Source organism: Lutra lutra, chromosome 13, assembly GCF_902655055.1.
Source record: "Lutra lutra chromosome 13, mLutLut1.2, whole genome shotgun sequence".
In the NCBI taxonomy this organism is placed as follows: Eukaryota; Metazoa; Chordata; class Mammalia; order Carnivora; family Mustelidae; genus Lutra; species Lutra lutra.
In genome coordinates, this window is record NC_062290.1 from 12,923,384 (window position 1) to 12,943,744 (window position 20,361).

At 39.2% G+C, this 20,361-nt stretch overlaps 1 protein-coding gene and 1 non-coding gene across 6 annotated transcripts in view; one reads left to right on the forward strand and one right to left on the reverse strand.

Annotated features, from left to right (window-relative positions):
- TRPM3 (transient receptor potential cation channel subfamily M member 3) overlaps window positions 1–20,361 on the reverse strand; it is a 797,862-nt gene that overhangs the window by 531,981 nt on the left and 245,520 nt on the right. The gene's annotated exons all lie outside the window — the stretch shown is intronic.
- LOC125084191 (small Cajal body-specific RNA 20) lies at window positions 6,684–6,813 on the forward strand. The gene has a single exon (XR_007122539.1). It is a non-coding gene; the product is annotated as a small Cajal body-specific RNA 20 (non-coding RNA).

Sequence of the window (20,361 nt, forward strand, 5' to 3'; positions counted from 1 at the left end):
AAACTACAGGCAGGCACAACTGAGAAACAAAAAGAAACCTGATTAACATTTCTTGAGCCCCTGGATATACCCTGAACAAAACCAGTAACACCAACTTGGGCTTGCCAGTATGGTGGCCGAAAGTTCCTTTTTTTGCTCAAGCCAGGGTGAATAAGGTTTCGCCTGTAGCCCACAGAGACATCATACAACATTTTCAACAAGGAAACAGCTCCATGGCTTTCTTACATAAATTAGAGTTCACAAACAGGAAATTTCTTAAAGAATTCTCCCTGCAAAGTATTAGGATGTTACAGATCAATCAAAACTTTGCCTTGCCCAACACTGTCCTCTGCCAAATCCATTTGTATCAGTTGGGTTTGTAGCCTCAGAACTATTTTTCTTCTTGTTTCCAAAGAGAAGATGGGGGAGGGGCGCAATAGAGAGATGGATGAAGGACTGAGAGCCCCTTCTAGAGGTACTGGTATGAAAATGATAGATCTATGAGTGTGGGGAAATGAATAGACAGTTACCTTGCATGTGATTCTAACTAACGGAATCATTTTATGTATGGTTTTGTTTTCTGCACCTTGCTCCCCTTGCTTACCAATACGTTGTAGTGTTCCATCAGGTGTCAGCGGGTGCTAAGCCGTCTGCTTTAAATGCTACAAAATAGCTTCACTGAGGTCAATGCATCATCAGGTCTATCCATTTTCCTAATAATACCTATTTAATTTTTTCTTTTATAATTCTACACAATGATACAATAAACACCCAAACAACCACAGGTGTCTCAGACTCAGCACCTGACTTCTATGAGCCCCAGATGGCGCTGACGGTGGTGGGAAATGAGGCAACACCCATGTCCTTAGAATCTTGAAAGAACACACTTTCTCCTGGAGATCTCAGCAGCTGGTAGCCTTGCATAATTTATTGAACAAACATTTGTTACATTACTATCTCAGCAATGTCCCTAATCGTCAAACAGAAAAATGGAATGAATTTGCTTTCTGCCTTTAAGGAGTTCACAATTTATTACACACAATAATTATGAGAGGAATATCTACCATATACACATAATTATTGACAATTATTACGTGCCAGGCACTTGGCTAAGTCCTTCACGTAGGATACCACGTTTAGTTTTCGTAAGGACCATATCATTCTCAACTTACAGATCCAATTAAAGGCCTAATGTCACATAGCCAGTAAGGCTCAGAGGTGTATTTTGACCCTAATACCTCTGTCTACCAAAACCAGGTTTATAAACATGGCATAAACTGCATCTAGAATGAAAACGTCTATGTTCTCTGGTATTGGGTGAGCACTAGTTTGATGGGAAATAGGTAGACAGAAGGCTACGCCACAGGCCTGACCTACTAATGCTATGCACGGGGAGGCCACAGAATTTGGGAAATGGAAGTTGGATGCTTAAGAAGCCCTAAAGTCAGGAAATGCCAAACATACATACCAGAGCTCCTATTTAGTTCTGGGTACTCTGTAAAGATCCCATGGACTTCCTATCTGCAGACCACTGCTTCCATGGACTCTCAGTACTCCTCTACACCTTTGTTTCCCCAATTCACAGGATTCAGCAAATGTTTGCTGAAGAGAAGAACAAAAATATGTAACATTCTGGGGTGCCTGGGTGGCTCAGTTAGGTGTCTGCCTTCGGCTCAGGTCATGATCTCAGTGTCCTGGGACCAAGTCCCACATGGGACTCCCAGCTCAGCAGGGAGTCTGCTTCTCCCTCTTACTCTTCCTTTGTGCCCTCTCTCTTGCTCCCTCTCTCTGTCTGTCTCTCTCTCTCTTTCTCACTTTCTCAAATAAATAAATAAATGAACATACTTCTAGCTGTGTCTTAGAAAACAGAAAAGCCTAGAAATTACTGTGAGGTTTCACAATGTACTGAAAGGCATAGGTTAATTTGCCCCTGTTTTAAAATTGCTGTGCATTAAAAAAAAATAGAACTTGGAACCTTTAGAACAGAAATTTCATAGAGGAATATCTAAACTATAACGGGCCAGAGTCCAGATAATCATTTCTCTTTAACATTAAAACAAAATACACACACTTATCATCAAACACTCCTACCAGTATGACCCCCCCACACCCAGGGCAATAAAATTTGGACTTGCCGGGAAAGGGTTAATGGAAACCAAACTCAACTGTTCTGTCTCCTAAGAGAACTCTTTCCCAGAGCTTCTCTGGAGTCCTATGTCCACACTTGATAGAAACCCTCAAGAGATCTGGATTGTGTACTCAGCGATTTTTTAAACTGATCTCCACTCTGAATGGAAATCAGGTTAAGACTGCACTTTGGAATTCAGCCTATTTCAAGGGTGCTAATCACATAACAGCCTGAAAAAAATAACTGTTTGCTGCCAACCTTTGCTGATTCAAGTTCTTGCAGACAGAAAATCCCGCCCTCGGACGAAGGCAGGTACTCGACTCCTACATCAGACCTGCCAAAGCAGCAGCAGCATGACAAGCGGGGGCCTCTCAACAGGCACTCACTGTATGGCACTTTCTGACCAACATGTCATTTCCCAGCAATCTAGAATATTCTCCCTCTCTTCTCTACCTTGACAAAAATCTATCCAGCCCAAGAATCAGCTCATCAAGAAACCTGCTTTGAAAAATCTAGTCAACAACGGCCCCTCCTTCCTCTCACTAACAGGTATCCTTACGGACTTAATCACTAATTCTCAAATGGGGATGACAGGAACTGGTAGAACATACTTGTCTTAAATTTAAAAATCTTCTCAAGTGATCATCACATACTTGTTCTCCCATTTTAGAAAAACTGTTAGAGACTTAAGTACCACATATGGCTTGAGTCCTTAGGAGATAAATTTCAAGAACCAAATTTTTTCATCAGCTAAAATTAACAGATAATGTTAAAAAAGTATTAGATCTATTCAATTACTAGAATACTTCCAAAACAAATTATACACTTGCCAAATTATTATAACTAACACTAAAGGTGATTTACATTTTTCTTAACACCTTGAGACATTATAATGTATATCATTATGATGGGACATGCTGCCGTAATGCTTATAGACACAACTGAGGTGTGTGGGATGTTGTTTTGAAAGGCTTCACTTTGGGGGGGCTTCATTTAGATTTTTATGATTTTGTTAAAAATCTCCTCTCTTGTTCCTCTGTCAACCGTTTACAGAATTCTTTAAGAGAATATACAACAAGCACATGGTAAAGTGATGGCTGAGAAGATCTTAGAAAAAGCATGAACCAAGAATTTTATATCCAGCTAAGCAACTGCTGAAGTATAGAGTCCAAAGATAGGTATTTTTCAACATAAAAGAACTCAGAGAACATTGTTCCAAGATAGCTTTCTTGAAGCAGTTTGAAATTTCTTGAAGTCTGAGGATACATTCCAGTTGAAGAAGAGAAAAATGGAGTAAGAAAAACAATAGTAGTGGCCTCTGAAGTCATTTAATCCTAGGATAAAGAAAAAAACAAAAGAACAAAAACCAAACCTGTGGCCATTATGGTAATAGAATCATAAAATGTAGAATATAACTACCAAAACTTTAATGAGAAGGACACAGTAGTCGATTAGATACTGAGTCTTTTCAGAACTGGGGATTCAAAAATTATCTTATACAGCTGATAAATTCAGTAAGAGAAACAGAGGTATATTCAAAGATAGAAATAAAAGTATTAGTATTAATTAAAATATAAACACCCTTAATTGTGAAAGAAAAGACAGGAAGGAAGGCAAGTGAGAAGAAGTGGAAATTTATTAACTTAAACACCACACATAGAGGAGAGCCAATACATTTTGTCTAAATAAAGAGAAGCACACACAGCACAAAAGGTGATGACAGAATTAGGCCAAAGTGGTCTTCTAATTATAAGAAGAATATTCTCATCTTTGAAAGAATGATATTCTTGAAAGCAGAACAACTACGTGTAGTAAATACACATGTAAGAGATACACTTAAAACAAGGTGCTCAGGGATGGTTGGGAAAAAAAAATGTGAGCAAAGGTTTTCCAGGAAAAGTAAATAAAAAGAGTAAAGGTTAAGAATTAATACTAAACAGGTCAATTCAGGACCATAAACATTAAATTACAAAAAAGAAGGCATTCTGTGATGATGAAGAATGTAACCCATAGAAGATTTAACAATTACAACATCTGTGAATAAAATAGTTAAGTATTAAAATTCATAAAGCAAAACTTATAGGAAACACAGGAGATATAGACAGAATCTTATTAAACATAGCACATTTAATTTCTTTTTCCCAGCTCACAAAAAAGCAAATGCACTACAAATAACCAAGGTATCTTAGGCCTAAAGAGCAAGCTTAATAAGGTCATTGATACAGATTCTTATAACCTACGAACCAAAACAATAACTCCTTTTGAAGTAATGATGTAATAACCAACAAAAAATTAAGAAACCTCCATAAACATGTAACAGTATAGATACACAAGTTAAAGAGGAAATAAATGTAAAATTACAGAATACTTAGAAAATACATACAATAAAAATTCTTTTAAAAATGTTAAGAAAGGGGCGCCTGGGTGGCTCAGTGGGTTAAGCCTCTGCCTTTGGCTCAGGTCGTGATCCCAGGGTCCTGGGACTGAGCCCCACATTGGGCTCTCTGCTCAGCAGTGAGCCTGCTTCCCTTCTTCTCTCTCTGCCTGCCTCTCTGCCTACTTGTGATCTCTGTTTGTCCAATAAATAAATAAAATCTTTTAAAAAAATGTTAAGAAATAGCTAAAGCCAGATTAAGGAGAAAATGTACAGTCTTAAATATTTGTAGAACCATGAAAACTGAAATTACTAAAAGATTTATCCAATCTTACACAAGAAAGTTGAAAAAGAACAGCAAAATGAAAGTATGGAACGCAAAGAGAAAAACGGTAAAGAAAAAGGAAAAGCAGATAATTAGAATACAGAACTTTTGAAAAATTAATTTAAAAACACAAGAGATTCTTCTTTAAAAATGTTTCATCGCACATCTTTTTTTTTTTTTTAAGATTTTATTTATTTATTTGACAGAGAGAGATCACAAGCAGGCAGAGAGGCAGGCAGAGAGACAGAGGAGGAAGCAGACTCTCTGTGGAGCAGAGACCCTGGGATCATGACCTGAACTGAAGGCAGAGGCTTTAACCCACTGAGCCACCCAGGAGCCCCAAGAGATCCTTTTCTTAAAAAAATGGGAGGCACACGCATACATAACATAAAAGGAAATAATGTCAAGAACCGAGGAAGGTGGGGGCGCCTGGGTGGCTCAGTGGGTTAAGCCGCTGCCTTTGGCTCAGGTCATGATCTCAGAGTCCTGGGATCGAGCCCCGCATCGGGCTCTCTGCTCAGCAGGGAGCCTGCTTCCTCCTCTCTCTGCCTGCCTCTCTGCCTGCTTGTGATCTCTCTGTCAAATAAATAAATAAAATCTTTAAAAAAAAAAAAAAAAAAAAAAAGAACCGAGGAAGGTAACAGAAATGAGACTGCTACTTCTCTCAGCAATTTGAAAATGCACTTGTATGAAACGCATGGTTCACTAGGAAAATGTAATTTGCCAAAACTGGGCTAGAGCAAGAGACAAATAAGCAGAGCACTGAGGATTTTCAGGGCAGTGAAAATACTTTGTATGATATTACGATAATGGATACATGTCATTGCACATCTGTCCAATCCCAATCAACACACAGCACCAAAAGTGAACCCTAAGGTGAGCTATGGACGCTGGGTGATTATGATGTGTCCATGTAGGTTCCTCCTTGGTTTAAAAAAAAAAAAGTTACCATTCTGGTGAGGGATGTTAATAATGAGGGAGGCTCTTAGTGTGTGGTGTATACCTTCTGTATACCTTCCTCTCAATTTTGTTGTAAACAGAAAACTGCTCTAAAATATAAAGTATAGAATAAAGGAAACAAGATGGGATCGGGAGCGAGACAAACCATAAGAGACTTTTAATCTCACAAAACAAACTGAGGGTTGCCGGGGGTAGAGGGGTAGGGAGAGGGGGTGGGGTTATGGACACTGGGGAGGGTATGTGCTATGGTGAGTGCTGTGAAGTGTGTAAACCCGGTGATTTACAGACCTGTACTCCTGGGGCTGATAATACATTATATGTTAATAAAAATAAATAAATAAAAAAGAAAATAAATGAAGTATAAAAACCACTGGCCTAGCATGACAGAATCTATAAATATCCCAGTTGATGAAAATAAAATTGAGGAAACGCTAGGACAGTGATTCCTGCCCCCCCCAATCCCATCCCACCATTACTGTATACCTTTGAAAAAGTACCAGTCTCAGGTAATTCCGTGAAAAGAAAACTATAAGGAGTAAATAGCTCCAATACTGTATCCTCCAATACCTCCAGAACTGAAATAGTTCCAAAACAGAGAGAAAGAAAAAAAATCCCCTACATTATTTAAAACGAAGCCACGATAATATGGACACCAAGGTCCAAAGTCCCATGGTCTCCCAGTAAAACCACTAACAAATAGCACTTCGGAAAACTGATGCAGACACCTTAAATACAGCAGCAACCTATTTGTTTGACTGATATCAAGCTATTTAATTTCCCTATGGAAAAATAAAGGTGCACAAAAGGGAAATTTTTTAGAAAAGAATCCTGTTTAAGAGAAGGAGATAGAGTAAAAATGTATTTTAAGTCTTGTAAGTCACAGATGTCTACTGCTATTAAAACACTGTTGTCCTCAGGGCCTCTTTCCCATGGGGCTGGGGAGGTCCCTTTTCTCCTTAGCGAGGGCTGGAGGCCAAGATCAACCCTTGAGGGTCACTGTCAGGGCTGCCACAAGCTGGCAGCCTTGTTTTCCTGCCTCAGACATGTGGAGTTGCTGGGAGCCCACAGTTGGTCTATCCCAGGCATGCTGACCCCCCAGCCAGACTAGGGTCTGAAGTGGCAGCATGGGGCCTCTGGCTCTCTTTAGGTAGTGCCAGGCTCTCATGAACTGATCTTGACCTATGTTGCCCCAAAAGTACCTTGGCCCCCTGCCTACCCCATAGACAACACCTAACAAACATACCTAAACAGGTAGTCATTACCACAAAGATGCCTGTGAGGGAGTAGGACCTCTCACCTCCTGCTGTCCTACTATAACAATTTCTTTGGCCCTGGGGGATATCACTGGGGGAGGAGATGGTGTCCGAAAGAGGGAACTTCTGTTGTAGAAGGGGCATCCAAGGTCACCTAACTCAGGGAGGATCACCATTTTTCCCTGTGTGGATTAGCTTAGGTGTGGACAGGACACTCCATCCACCCACTCAGAACTGTCTCCTGCATAGAGTCCCGTACAGGACTGTGAGGTGTGGAATGGTGAGGAAGAGCTGTGAGTGGGTGCCGGAGAAGGAAGAGCACTACAGGCGTCAGGGCAAAGAGGTCAGACCTGACAGTACACCAGCCGCAAGTGCAAGCCCCACTTCTGAGTAGTTAGCTGTATTAACTGGACAGCTTGGGCTCCCCACAGTTGCAAATGGGAAAAGTATTCTGTGTTGAAATGCCTATGTCATCAGCTGGCAAAATAATGTTTTAGAAAAGTTGTCAAGTTCTCACAGTTGCATAAAAACGTAGATCAGTGAACAGAGTCTAGACAAAAACCCACACACATACATATGGGACTTCAGGCTAGGAGGTAAATGGCATGTTGAACCAGCAGGGCAATGGGACTGAAAGGTGTTGAGATAACTGAGAAGCCATCTGAGGAAAACTAGAGATAAATCAAATAAATTCTAGATAAAACCAAATATTTTTATTTGGTTTTTATTTTTATTTATCAAATAACTTCTAGATAAAACCACTTGAAACAAATAAGAGAGTGCCTATGTGTGTATGCACATGTGTGTGTCTGTATGTTTGCAGGCAGAAATAATCGAAGATTAACAAGTTAAAAAATTAATTTCTTTCATAGATAAACATAGTACAAAAATGTCACAAGATAAACAACAAATGAGGAAAATATTTGCAAATCTTGTCAAAAAGGCATGTTCTTCCAACATGGGAAGATTTTCAACAAATCTTAAAAAGACCAACTCTCCTAGATAACAAGGACAGAAAAGGCAGGGAGAGTTCATAGCAAATAAAATAGGGATAACCTCAAATGCTCTCTCATGTGTAACAAAATCTGTGTAAATTAAAAATATACAGATAGTATTTTTCACCTATCAGATTGGTGAAGATTTAAAAGCTTGATATACATATGGGACCCATTATGTATCTTCTCATACTTCTGGTGGGAATATAAACAACAAATCTTCTATAAAGGACAATTTGGCCACCCTTATCAAAAATTTAAAAAGTTGGGGGTACTGGGTGGCTCCGTCGGTTCAGCGTCTGACTCCTGGGTCAGCTCAGACCCTGGGACAGAGCCCCTGACAGGCACTGTGCTCAGCCATCCAGGAGTCTGCTGCAAAGTGTCTCTCCCTTTCTGTCTCCCTCTACCCCTTCCCCAAACTCACACACGTGCACTCTCTCTCTCTGAAATAAATAAATCTTTAAAAAAATTTAAAAATTGTACAGACCCTAGGGCCTAGAGTTTTACCTAGGAATTCCTGCTGCACAGCACTAACCCATTCGCTACATGGCACACACCAATATTCTTGACATCTTTGTTTACAGCGGCCAAAGTCTGCAGACAGCACAAATCTCCATCCACAGGAGAATGGCTGCCTACGTTGTATAAACTCACATAAAAGGATATTTGGTAGCCCTTACAAAAAAATGAGGCAATTCTGCATGCACTAACGTGGAACGAGCTCCAAAGGAAAAAAGCAAGGCGGCTAGTACTGAGTCAAGCCCGTTTCCCTTACTGCAAAGACATGTGCCAAGCTCTCATGGGATGGTTGTGAGTTTCTTCCTTCAGCATCTGCCATCGACAAGTGAAAAATGTACATTGTAAAAACCATACCAGGACAGATCTACCTTTCCTTTCAGAAGAGGTGTAAGAACTATGGCTGGTTCCATCAGTTGATATGTCATAGCGGATTTTATGATCATGGGAGTGTTTAAAATCCCGATGCACGTTATAAATAACCAGAAGCGCACGTCCTTAATCACATACAAAACTGTAAACTCCTTGTTGATAAGAATTTCATCACCTTCAACCTGTGCTGTTATAAACTGTGAGAGAAACGATCCCAAAACTTACTGCCTGAGTATCTTGAGGATTTATTCTCCAAGTCAAGGCCGCCACTAGAAGCTAAGTCACTTTGAGGACGTGTGTTGTTTCTTTGCCAGAAAGCAGCTGCATGTTGATTGTCTTGCACTTTGCTTCTAAGGACTTAAGGACCTGACAAATTCCTTATTATTATTGTACTTAAGTGAGTAAATCATCATTACTGACAAGTTTCAATCTCAAGGAAAGCGGCAAATGCAAGAGCAAGTACAGCTCTGACCAAAAAGTAGGTTTAATTTTCTGTTCAACTGGATCATTAATGTTCAATAAAAAATAATACAGGTGCTCCTGGGTGGCTCAGTGGTTAAGCATCTGCCTTCGGCTCAGGTCATAATTCCAGGGTCCTGGGATTGAGCCCTGCATTGGGCCCCCTGCTTAGCAGGAAGCCTGCTTCTCCCTCTCCCACTCCCTCCTGTTTGTGTTACCTCTCTCACTGTACCTCTCTGTCAAATAAAATCTTTAAAAATAATTTTAAAATAATATAAATAAAAGGGAATTTTTTCCACTTTTTGAATTCAACCCACCATATTTCAAGTGAACTGAAATACAGAAAGAAAAGCCAGGGAGAGATAATACATACACACAGTTTGTCCTAATATTGGAGTGGCCCCTCACTAGCTCTTTCTTGCCTCTTACCTCCCATGAAGTTTGAAGCTCTTAGCAAGTAGAATCAGGACTCAGTCCTCCTTTATTAGCTCATTATTCTATGAAGGACAGAGATTTGAACTCTCAAAATGATAACAAGCTCTTCAATTAGGTAACTTCTGGATGACAGTATACATTCATTTCATCTCTTTAAAGATTAGGACCTATTCCAGAGGCACCTGGGTGGCTCAGTTAGTTTAGCATCTGCCTTCGACTCAGGTCATGATCCCAAGATCCTGGAATTGAGCTCCCTCTTCAGTGGGGAGTCTGCTTTTCCCTCTCCCTCTGTCCCTCCTTCCCTTCTCTCTCTCTCGTGCTCTCTCTCAAACAAATAAATCTTAAAAAAAAAAAAAAAAAAAAAACAGCATGTCTATCAAGCAGTGAGCATCATATTAAATCTAGAGAACTGAGAAGGAGCCCCAAATAGTCACAATGACCAATGCCTACCATCTATGCCAATGCCTACCAATGCCAAGCTGCATTTTGTTGAATCTTCATAACACGCATGAGGCTGGCTTGGTCAGAACACTCCCTGGCAATACTGACCCCAAAAGTGATGCCGTTAGACCCCCTGGTCATCTGTCTAGATGCTTGTGGGTTTTGGTAACAACGCTTGTCACACAGTGGCTTCCTATTTTAATTACTCTTTCTTCCTAACTAGGTTCTAAGCTCAAAGCTATCGATATGTAAATGTCACACCACTGTAAATGGCATTAAAACTTTTATCTTTTTGAAGTGTCTGCACTCCCTAAACATGGGTGCTGTTAAACTGCTGACTCTACAATGCTTTTATCTTAAGGTGATTTGGCAGCTGATCCAAAGAAGGGTCAGGGGTGTCCTCTCACTTGTCCCAGGGCCCTGACTTGAAGCAGTAGAGTGAGATTTTAAGTCCCCACTTTTTCACTATACCACCTCCCAGAAGGCAAAGGAATTCTCTATACCCAAATGTGACCCACCAAGTACAGGGAGCACGTTCACGCTTTCTTGTACCTCAGCAACGTCGCTTCCGGACACATAACCTAACTTAGGGTATTTCCCCACAAACTTCTTTAATGTTGTGTACTTTGAGATGTATACAGCCGTCCTTCTATAAGGCCGACTTGACATCACCAGGAGTAGATTTATGTTGAGCTCTGAGGGTGAACCTGAGGGAGATGCGCTAGTCAACGTTCAACTCTTAAGCGGCACAAAGCCTCACAGTTTATTATCCCAGAGTTATCCAAACAAATGGGATTCTACTGTAGGTAAGCCTGCAGAAGAACAAGTTTCACATTGTCACTTCAAATACCCGCATATGCTTTAGATCTCTTACCCAGGGATATTTTGCATTTATAATATACCTATACCTCATTATTTTTAAAACATATATTTTCAGGATTTTTAAGTAAGAAGCAAAATGATTCTTCTAGAATAAACCCAAGATAAGCACAGCAAGCCCCCCAGTGCATTAGCCGGAAGCGCATTAGCCGGGAAGGCGCAGTGTGCCCTACGTGGCCATCACCCAGGGAAGCTAGAGTTCCAGTGTCACTTCCTCCCGGGCCTCCCTTATCTGATGTAAAGTGAAGTGGCTGAGACAAATGATACGTAAGGCTTCTTCACATTTGAAGATGCCTTGAGTCCACTGTTGCTTGGCAAGTCAACGAACTTCAGTCATTTGCAGATCAAAATATATGTGCATGGAATGAAACCCAACCGTCCTTCCCTTCCTTCAAAATAATCTAACTGAAGAAAGCTTCCCTGTCCCACAGGAATCATCAAGCCATTTTTACTTAAGTTGCAAACTTTCTATTATTCTAGGAATCGGTACCTGGCTTGGGCAGTTTCTAGAAAACTGCCCTCAGGAATACATGGACAAAGGCGAAGATGCCCTCCTATGAGATATTTTCATTACTCCATACTATCCAACTTCTTATCTCTTGAGGGGAAAAAAGGAGTTTTTCCCAAACAATTTTTCCCAGTTTCTCTAAAGAATATTGTGTCCAGGTAGAAACCATTGTCACCAGAGGTAAGAATGATATTGCTTAGAATTCAATACCCGAGATTCCCTTCAAGCTGATATAAACTACAAATTATATCTAGTGTTACTAATGATACGAACTCATCAAAAAAGCATTATGTTGGTCTTATTTCATTGGTTTCTTTCTTTCTTTCTTTCTTTCTTTTTTTTTTTTTTTTTTTTGCTGTTTTAAGTCTAAAAACAGCCTGGCTACATGCTAAAGGGGCTAGTTTACTGGAAAACACAACTAATATTTTCCAGATATAGTATTATCTTCAAATGAGTCACCATTCCAGGAAAGGCCTTATCAAATAACTTTAATTTTAAACTGAAGACAGAGTACCTCTATTTGAGCACCAGCTGTGCTCTCTTTCCAATTATCCAGAAAATGATCCATAGAATTTGTGTTTGAAGTCAGAACAAATGAACTAACCAAAATCTGTCCTAAATTTTTGCTGTTCATTCATTCATTCAAGAGGCATTTACTGACTTCTTACTAAGTGCCAAACTCCAGTCCCTGTGCAAGGGACACACACATGTTCAAACGAGACAGATAAGCTATCAGTTCATGTTTTTGCAAAGACACCAACAATAAACAAGTAAAAGCAATATTTCAGAAAATCAGAAGTGTTTAAAGAAAAAAATTTTTTAAATATAATAAACAATTTGGAAGGAGTTATTTTGGGAACATTCACAGGCAGTCTCTCTAAAGGAACATTAGAGTAGAAACCTTAATCGAGAGAAAAAACCATCCAGGCAACACTTCTCAGTATTGTAGGCCAACTGCAAAGACCCTGAGGCTAAAGTGAGCTTTGCTCATGCTAGGATTAAACTTTTGTACTTCATACATCTGGAAGAGTTTTTTATTATAACTCTTTAGTGGTTCAAGTGTATTAAAAATTAAATGAAACAAACTCAAAGCATTTCCACTGAATTCTGTTGTCCTAGAAGACACGGTTTGCTCTAAATAAATGCATCTATAAATGGCTATATATTAACATCAATTACAGAGTAATTAAACATACCAGCGCCCAGGCCCCACCCAAGATCAACGGAATCAGAATCTCAGTATAAAAATTCCCCAGACAATTTTAATATATAAGGAGAAATGAATGCCATCATTCTAAATTAATCTAGAAAATGGCATATTCTAGAAGCCAGACTGTGTCTGGGGGTCCTTCACTCTAATGGTCAACCTCAGGTTGACTTTGTTAATTCAGGTACATTGGGAGTTTGAGAAAGGCCTTCATGTGTGTTGGCTGAGAATGTGAGTCCTGAGTCAGATCTTCCTTCTCATCAGGAATGAGTACTCTCATTAGCTATAGAGAGTTGGGCAAGTCACTGAATTCTTTCAGTGTTTACTTCTCTATACAAATTATGAGTATACAGCTGGTATCTACATGATTGTTCACCAGCTGACATATATACAGTGCTTATCACTGCACCAAGTACATAGTAATTGTTAAGTACCAACTACCATTATTGTTAATTAATCGAATAGCCTAGTCTCTTTATCTACTTAAAAAAAAAAACAAGTATAATTTCTCGTTCTCAAGATTCATTTTTATTGCTTTAAATGGGAAGAACTAATTGTGATTAGGTTGCTATCCATGTAATACCATATAATTATTTTGTTAAATGCCTTCAAATTATGAGTAAGATAAAAATGGGAGTTCTATCTCTAAATTACTCACCACCATACTTGTGAAAATTTGCTATAAGCATTCTTCAGGATCCTTAGGAGACTTATATATTTATTTTTAATATAGGATAGGGACTTTTACCCTCTTGAAAATTTGTAGACTCTTACAAAAGAATGTTCAATGTCACTTGTGAATGCATTCCAAATTGCTTTGGAAAGAACCATGATTATAGCTTGATGTGATAATAGGCATCCTCATGATGACCATTCTCCAAGACCAAATCACTTTGAAGTGCTTAAATTATAACCCTTGTTATACAGAGGTGTCCCTGAGATTGTGTCTAAGAATGTCAAAGCCTAGTATAATTTCCATAAAGTAGACTTGATCAAATATTTAAATGTTCCATTTCTGCCTTCTTCCCACACATGGATGACTGAGGGCTTCCCTGACTGTAATAATCCACACTGAATACTTAGCGACTTTCTTAGACTCTAGGTTTATTTTCCAAACATTAATAGAAGATGAAAAGCAGTACATTATCAACAAAAAACATAACACCTACACAATGTTGAGGGAACATTCTGGTTTGCTGAGCTAACAAATGTTACAGCTCTGAAGGCAAAGAATAGTTTTGCCTAAACAAGTGGCAAAGTGTGTGTGTGTGTGTCTATCAGTATCACACACACACACACACACATATATACACACACACAAATTATGAATAGGTCTCTATAATGTTATGTAAACATCTTTAAAAGTATTACTTTTTTAGAGATTTATTTGAGAGAGAGAAAGTGTGCATGTGTGAGTGAGCAGAGGGGGAGAGGGACAGAGAGAATCTCAAGCAAAGCCTCTCTAAGCACAGAGCCTGATGGGGAGCTCCATCTCATCAACCCTGAGATCATGACCTGAGCTGAAATCAAGGGCTGGATGCTTCACTGACTGAGCCATCTGGGCACCCCTCTAAGTATTACTTTATATTTTTAAATTTTATTTGTTTTTAAGGATTTTATTTATTTATTTGGCAGAGAGAAAGAGAGGGAGAGTGCACAAGCAGGGGGAGTGATAGGCAGAGGGAGAGGGAAAAGCAGACTCCCGGCTGAGCAAGGAGCCCGATATGGGGTTCGATCCCAGGACCTCGAGATCATGACCTGAGCAGAAAGCAGACACTTAACCAAATGTGCCACCCAGGTGCCCCTAAGTTTTTTATTCCAGAAAGTTTTAAAGGCTATAGCTATCAATTTCAAAAGATGTTAACCTCTATGATTTTCTGAACCACCTGAAGATACAGATAGCATCATTTCTTTAACTCTTGCCTCCTTCCCAGTATGAGCAGGATGAAATTAAACCAATGACACTCTTTAGGTAAACTTATTAAATACAATGAGGATATCAATGAAAAACTTCAAGTCAAAGCAAAGCCATTCTAATTTTTCATCAATACATATTTTTGGCAGAAACTCACAACTCTGATCAAGCTCAGTAATTAGCCATGCTCTTGGTCTAAAGATGCTTTGCTGTATCATTACTGTGTTTAAGTACTATAGGAAGCAAAAACTATAGATCTGTGCTGGCCTAACATTTAACCAACACTTTATATTTGAGTGCAGATGGTAAGTAATAAAACGACTTGGGTTAAAATATACTTTTATTCTTCTTTTGTGAATCAGAGGAATCAAGTAGTTCAGTAAGGTACAATGTAAGCCAAAGAGCACACAGACAGATTGTTGAAACTGGAATAATTAAATTATGCAAGAACCATGAGACAGATTGTCAAAAAATTTCTGCATTTGGTGCTACAGAACACTTGACTGGGTTAAATGAGGTTAATACAACTTGCCATTCAAGACTGGTAATAAACTTTTCTTCTTCCAACCTAATTATCGTATCATACCTTGAGCTATATTACGTGTAATCTTAAAGTGTGACACGGAGTAGACTATTAACACTTGGTACCGAAACATGCTTTGCCAACCACACAAAGAACAGGTCCTACTATATTCAACTGACAAACACTCCAAGCTTACTCAGTCTAAAATAGATCCTTATTCAATTCTGTCAAAAAAACTCTGCAGGGTACGTGCGATTATCCTCAATTTATAGATCAGGAAATGTAAGCTCACCACTGTATGGTAACTTGACCAGAGTCATACTGTTCACGAGGGGCAAAGCTAGGACTTGAACACAGGATTTTCACACCTTTACTACCTTCCACAATCTAGGATGCTCTATCAGGTCAAGAACACACAGTAGGTATCAACCTATTAACAATTATCCCCTCTACCAGACTCTCGTTACATACGGTTCAAAGAGAGTTAAAAAGAAGGTGACAATTTAATTGTGTGCAAATACAAAGAATGTGGGGGTCATAGCAACACGAATACTACAGCACAAGAACATGTAAGCTGTGCAGCTTGAACAGAATTTTTTAATCTCTGTAAGCTTCAGGTAACTCTTCTTTGGAATTTGAATAAAAGTGTCTCTTTTATTGACTCCTTTTGAAGATCAGAAATAAAGTACAGTGTACACAGTAGGAACACATGAACGGAAGGCGGCCATTAACACACTCAGGCACACACAAACATGTTCCTCATACCCTTGCTGTAGATAGAGTCACATGAAGAAAATAAGGTTCGGCTAGACCATCTGTGTCAGTTTAGAAGAGGGAATTTAACCATTACCACGTGGAATCAAATATATCGAAATGCATACTTCATTGTTTGACCAAAGAAAACACATGTATGTTTAAAAAATTCTCAACATATGGGGCGCCTGGGTGGCTCAGTGAGTTAAGCCGCTGCCTTCGGCTCAGGTCATGATCTCGGAGTCCTGGGATCGAGCCCCGCATCGGGCTCTCTGCTCTCTTGGGGAGCCTGCTTCCTCCTCTCTCTCTGCCTGCCTCTCTGCCTGCTTGTGATCTCTCTGTCAAAAAAAAAAAAAAAAAATTCTCGACGTACATAAAATCTACAAACATAATTTTTTCTCCCCACCCTTTGTTTTTAAAAAAGTTATTTTGTAATGGCCCTCTTTCTTTCAAACAAATTTCCTTCGAATATCCTTGGTGTAAAAACCCTTTCTAGGAAAATAACTCATACCTGCTGTGTCTAATGCAACACGTGTATGTCTCCATCACAGGGAACACATAACATTCTGAAATATTACCTCCTTTCTACTTGAAGTCTAGTAAAATCATCTCCATTTCAGAGATCTGTGAGGTTGAGTCAAAAATTTACAATGCAATAGAAACTAAGTGGATTCCGTTCCACTGCGATATGAATAGATGAGTTGCCACATCCGTGCCAGGGGAAAGCTGTAGGGGAGTATGTTTTCTTTGAGATTCCAGGACCGGAGAACTACAGAGTGTTTGGGAGGAGTTGGCAGAGGAAACAAGAAATACTGTCAATCTTCTACCAGACCCTCTAGACCACCCCCAACCCCCACCCCACACCACTTTACTTCTCAGCGTCTTCAACTTCTCTCCTCTGCACTTGGCTCCAGTAATACAGATATCCATGTCATTTCTTGAACACACCACTCACAGTTTTTTCTCATCACTATCTTGCTGGAACATTCTCCCTTAAGATATCTGAATGGCTCTCTCCCTAATCCCCTTCAAGTCTTCGCTTGGACTACCCAAATTATGCTTGGACTACCCAGTTTAACACGTTAACTTGCAATCTAGAAGGCACAGCAATCCCCCTTACCCCGCCTTTCCCCCCATTATTTTTGTAGGACATAATCACTCTCTAAAATCCTTTATAATCCTTCTATTATGATTATTGTTTACCTTTTGTCTCTCTCCACTTGCACATTGTAAGTATTCAACACCTGTCGAATGTGAAGCCCATTGTTCCATATAAGGACATTTCTCTACCTTGTGGCACGCCACTCTGCACCAACACAAGAAGGTACTGACTGTTCCTTTTGCTCTAATGTCCATGTGTTTGCTTGGAACACATTTGTAATTAAAATGGTTTCCCCACTTCACTTTCACTGGTCAAAATCCAACTATCTTCCAAGCCTGCTCAAGTTCTGTCTCCTCCATAAAGTCTTCCTACATTCCTGTAGGGAGTATTAAAGCCTCTTTTCCTCATTCCCATGACTTTAGTTAAAGTAATTACCACAGTTGAGTCTCTTTCTCAAGCTCTCCAAGAAGGTATAGTCCTTAAAAAATCATATGTATATTCCCCTAGAGCCTAGCACAGTGCCTGGCACTTTAGAGGCATTTAATTATAGATATGAAACTGAACTGGCTTTGGGTGCCTGGGTGGCTCAGTGGGTTAAAGCCTCTGCCTTTGGCTCAGGTCATGATCTCAGGGTCCTGGGATCAAGCCCTGCATCGGGCTTTCTGCTCAGCAGGGAGCCTGCTTCCTCCTCTCTCTCTGCCTGCCTCTCTGCCTACTTGTGATCTGTCAAATAAATAAATAAAATCTTTAAAAAAAAAAACTGAACTGGCCTTAACTTTGTGGTTGTGTGTTGTTACTAGATAAACTATTAGACAATAAGTGTTATGCTTTGTAGACAATGGCAATGAACTACTCCCAACTCAATGCAAATCCTTTCAGTCTGATGAAATATGAGGTTTCCTGCTTAGTGACAATTTATTGAGCAATGAGGTGATTCTGCCAATGCAGTATTTCCCTTCAAACTTAGGTAAAATTGTATCACTCTTCCCCATTATAATAAATGAAAAGGTTCCTTTCGGACTTACTGGTCTTGGTTTTGTAAATATGCTTCAATTTAGTTTTAATGTTTCTTTAGAAGGAAGTTCTGAGTGTACTTTCACAGAATCTAAGCCCTCTTCCATTTTTGGTTATCTCTGGTTTGGCCTCATCTTGTACCCTGTCCCAATACAACATGACATCCTTCACTCCAGAAATAACCAAACCTGATTTCAGAGCTAACCGACCTGAGCTCCGTGGATCCTAGAGAGTCAATGAAATGCCTTTAGAAATCTATGACCCCCTGAACCTATTGTTAGCATCTGTGAGTATGAGTATGCGCATTCTCTTTGAAAGAGGACTCTATCCGATGGTCAAGCGGGCTACAATCCCAAGGAGATGAAGAAACACTCACTCTACTTCCTATTCTCTACTCTGTTATATCCTTGAATTCACCTTGGCTTTGCAGAGAATACATTAGGAGCTTTGGTGGGTTGGGAATCCTCTAAAATGGTCAAACTAAAAAGAAAGAACAGCTTCAAGAATACAGACTCAAAATACTGTCACTGAGAACCTGCTTAGCATCTGGTACTATGCTAAGGAAGAATTGGAAAAGGGAACCTCTAATAAGTCAAACTCTAGAGAAAAGTTGGGTTATTTGGGGGAAGGTTTAGACTTTCAGAAAGACACTATATTCCAGAAAAATTATTTCAAAAGGAGATGTTTATTTTTGCTTTTGTTTCCCTTGCCTCCAGAGACATGTCTAGTAAGAAGTTGCTGTGGCTGAGGTCAAAAATGTTGTTGCCTACTTCTCCTCTAGGATTTTGATGGATTCCTATCTCACATTCTGGTCTTTTATCCATTTTGAGTTTCTTCTTGTGTATGGTGTAAGGAAATGGTCCAGTTTCATTCCTCTGCATGTGGTTGACCAATTTTTCCAGCACCATTTGTTGAAGAGACTGTCTTTTTTCCACTGGACATTCTTTCCTGCTTTGTCAAAGATTAGTTGGCCATACAGCTGAGGGTCCATTTCTGGGCTCTCTACTCTGTTCCACTGGTCTATGTGTCTGTTTTTGTGCCAGTACCATACTGTCTTGATGATGACAGCTTTGTAATAGAGCTTGAAGTCTGGAATTGTGATGCTTCCAGCTTTGGTTTTCTTTGTCAACATTCCTCTGGCTATTTTGGGGGGTCTTTTCTGATTCCATACAAGTTTTAAAGTTGTTTGTCCCAGCTCTGTGAAAAATGCTGGTGTTATTTTGATAGAAATCTCGCCATTTGCAACAATGTGGATGGAATTAGAGGGTATTATGCTAAGCAAATTAAGTCAGGCAAAGAAAGACAAATACCATATGCTTTCACTTGTATGTGGAATTGAAGAAGCAATACAGATGAATGTACAGGAAGGGAAGGAACAATAAAATGAGATAAAAACAGAGAGGGAGGCAAACCATAAGAGACTCTTAACTATAGGAAACAAGCTGAGGGTTGCTGGAGGGGAGGTGAAGTGGCGGGGGGATGCAGTAATTGGGTGATTGGCATTAAGGAGGGCATTAAGGGCACATGATGTAATGAGCAGTGGGTGTTACATGCAAGTGATAAATCACTAAATTCTACCCAGAAACTAATAATACAGTATATGTTAACTAACCTGAATTTAAATAAAGTTTTTAAAAGGAAATGTTTAGTAATTTAAAACACTGCACAGAGATGAGTGAAACACCTAAAGCTTTGCTATATTCAAATTACCAAGTCTACGCAGATGCCAGAAGATCTTTTAAAGAAACTTTATTCAAAGGAAGTAGCTGCCTTGGGGATTAGAGTAAGATTAGTTCATAATAAAATATAAGTACTTCTGACTTTCCGGTAACCTATACTTCTCTTACCTACCATACAATAATAACTGACAGTTATGGCAGTGGACAAAGGACAAGAAAACACTGTAGACTGAATCATTTAGAGTAAGATTTTTTTGTATTACATATTTTATTATATTCTAATTCAATAAAATGGGCATGCTTTATATAGCATAAATAGCTTTACACACTATAACTGAAACATTTAATTAGCAAGAATGTAACTTCTCTCCAAATATGCAGAATAGAATTTGAAAATAGAAATGAAATTACCTAAATGGAACTGTTCAGAGGAATCATATGAATTTTTTTAATGTAGAAAAATTTCTGCTTGTATCTTCATTTATTTCATTCATTTATATATTAATCATTCATTCAATAAACACTAATTACCAACTGTGTACTA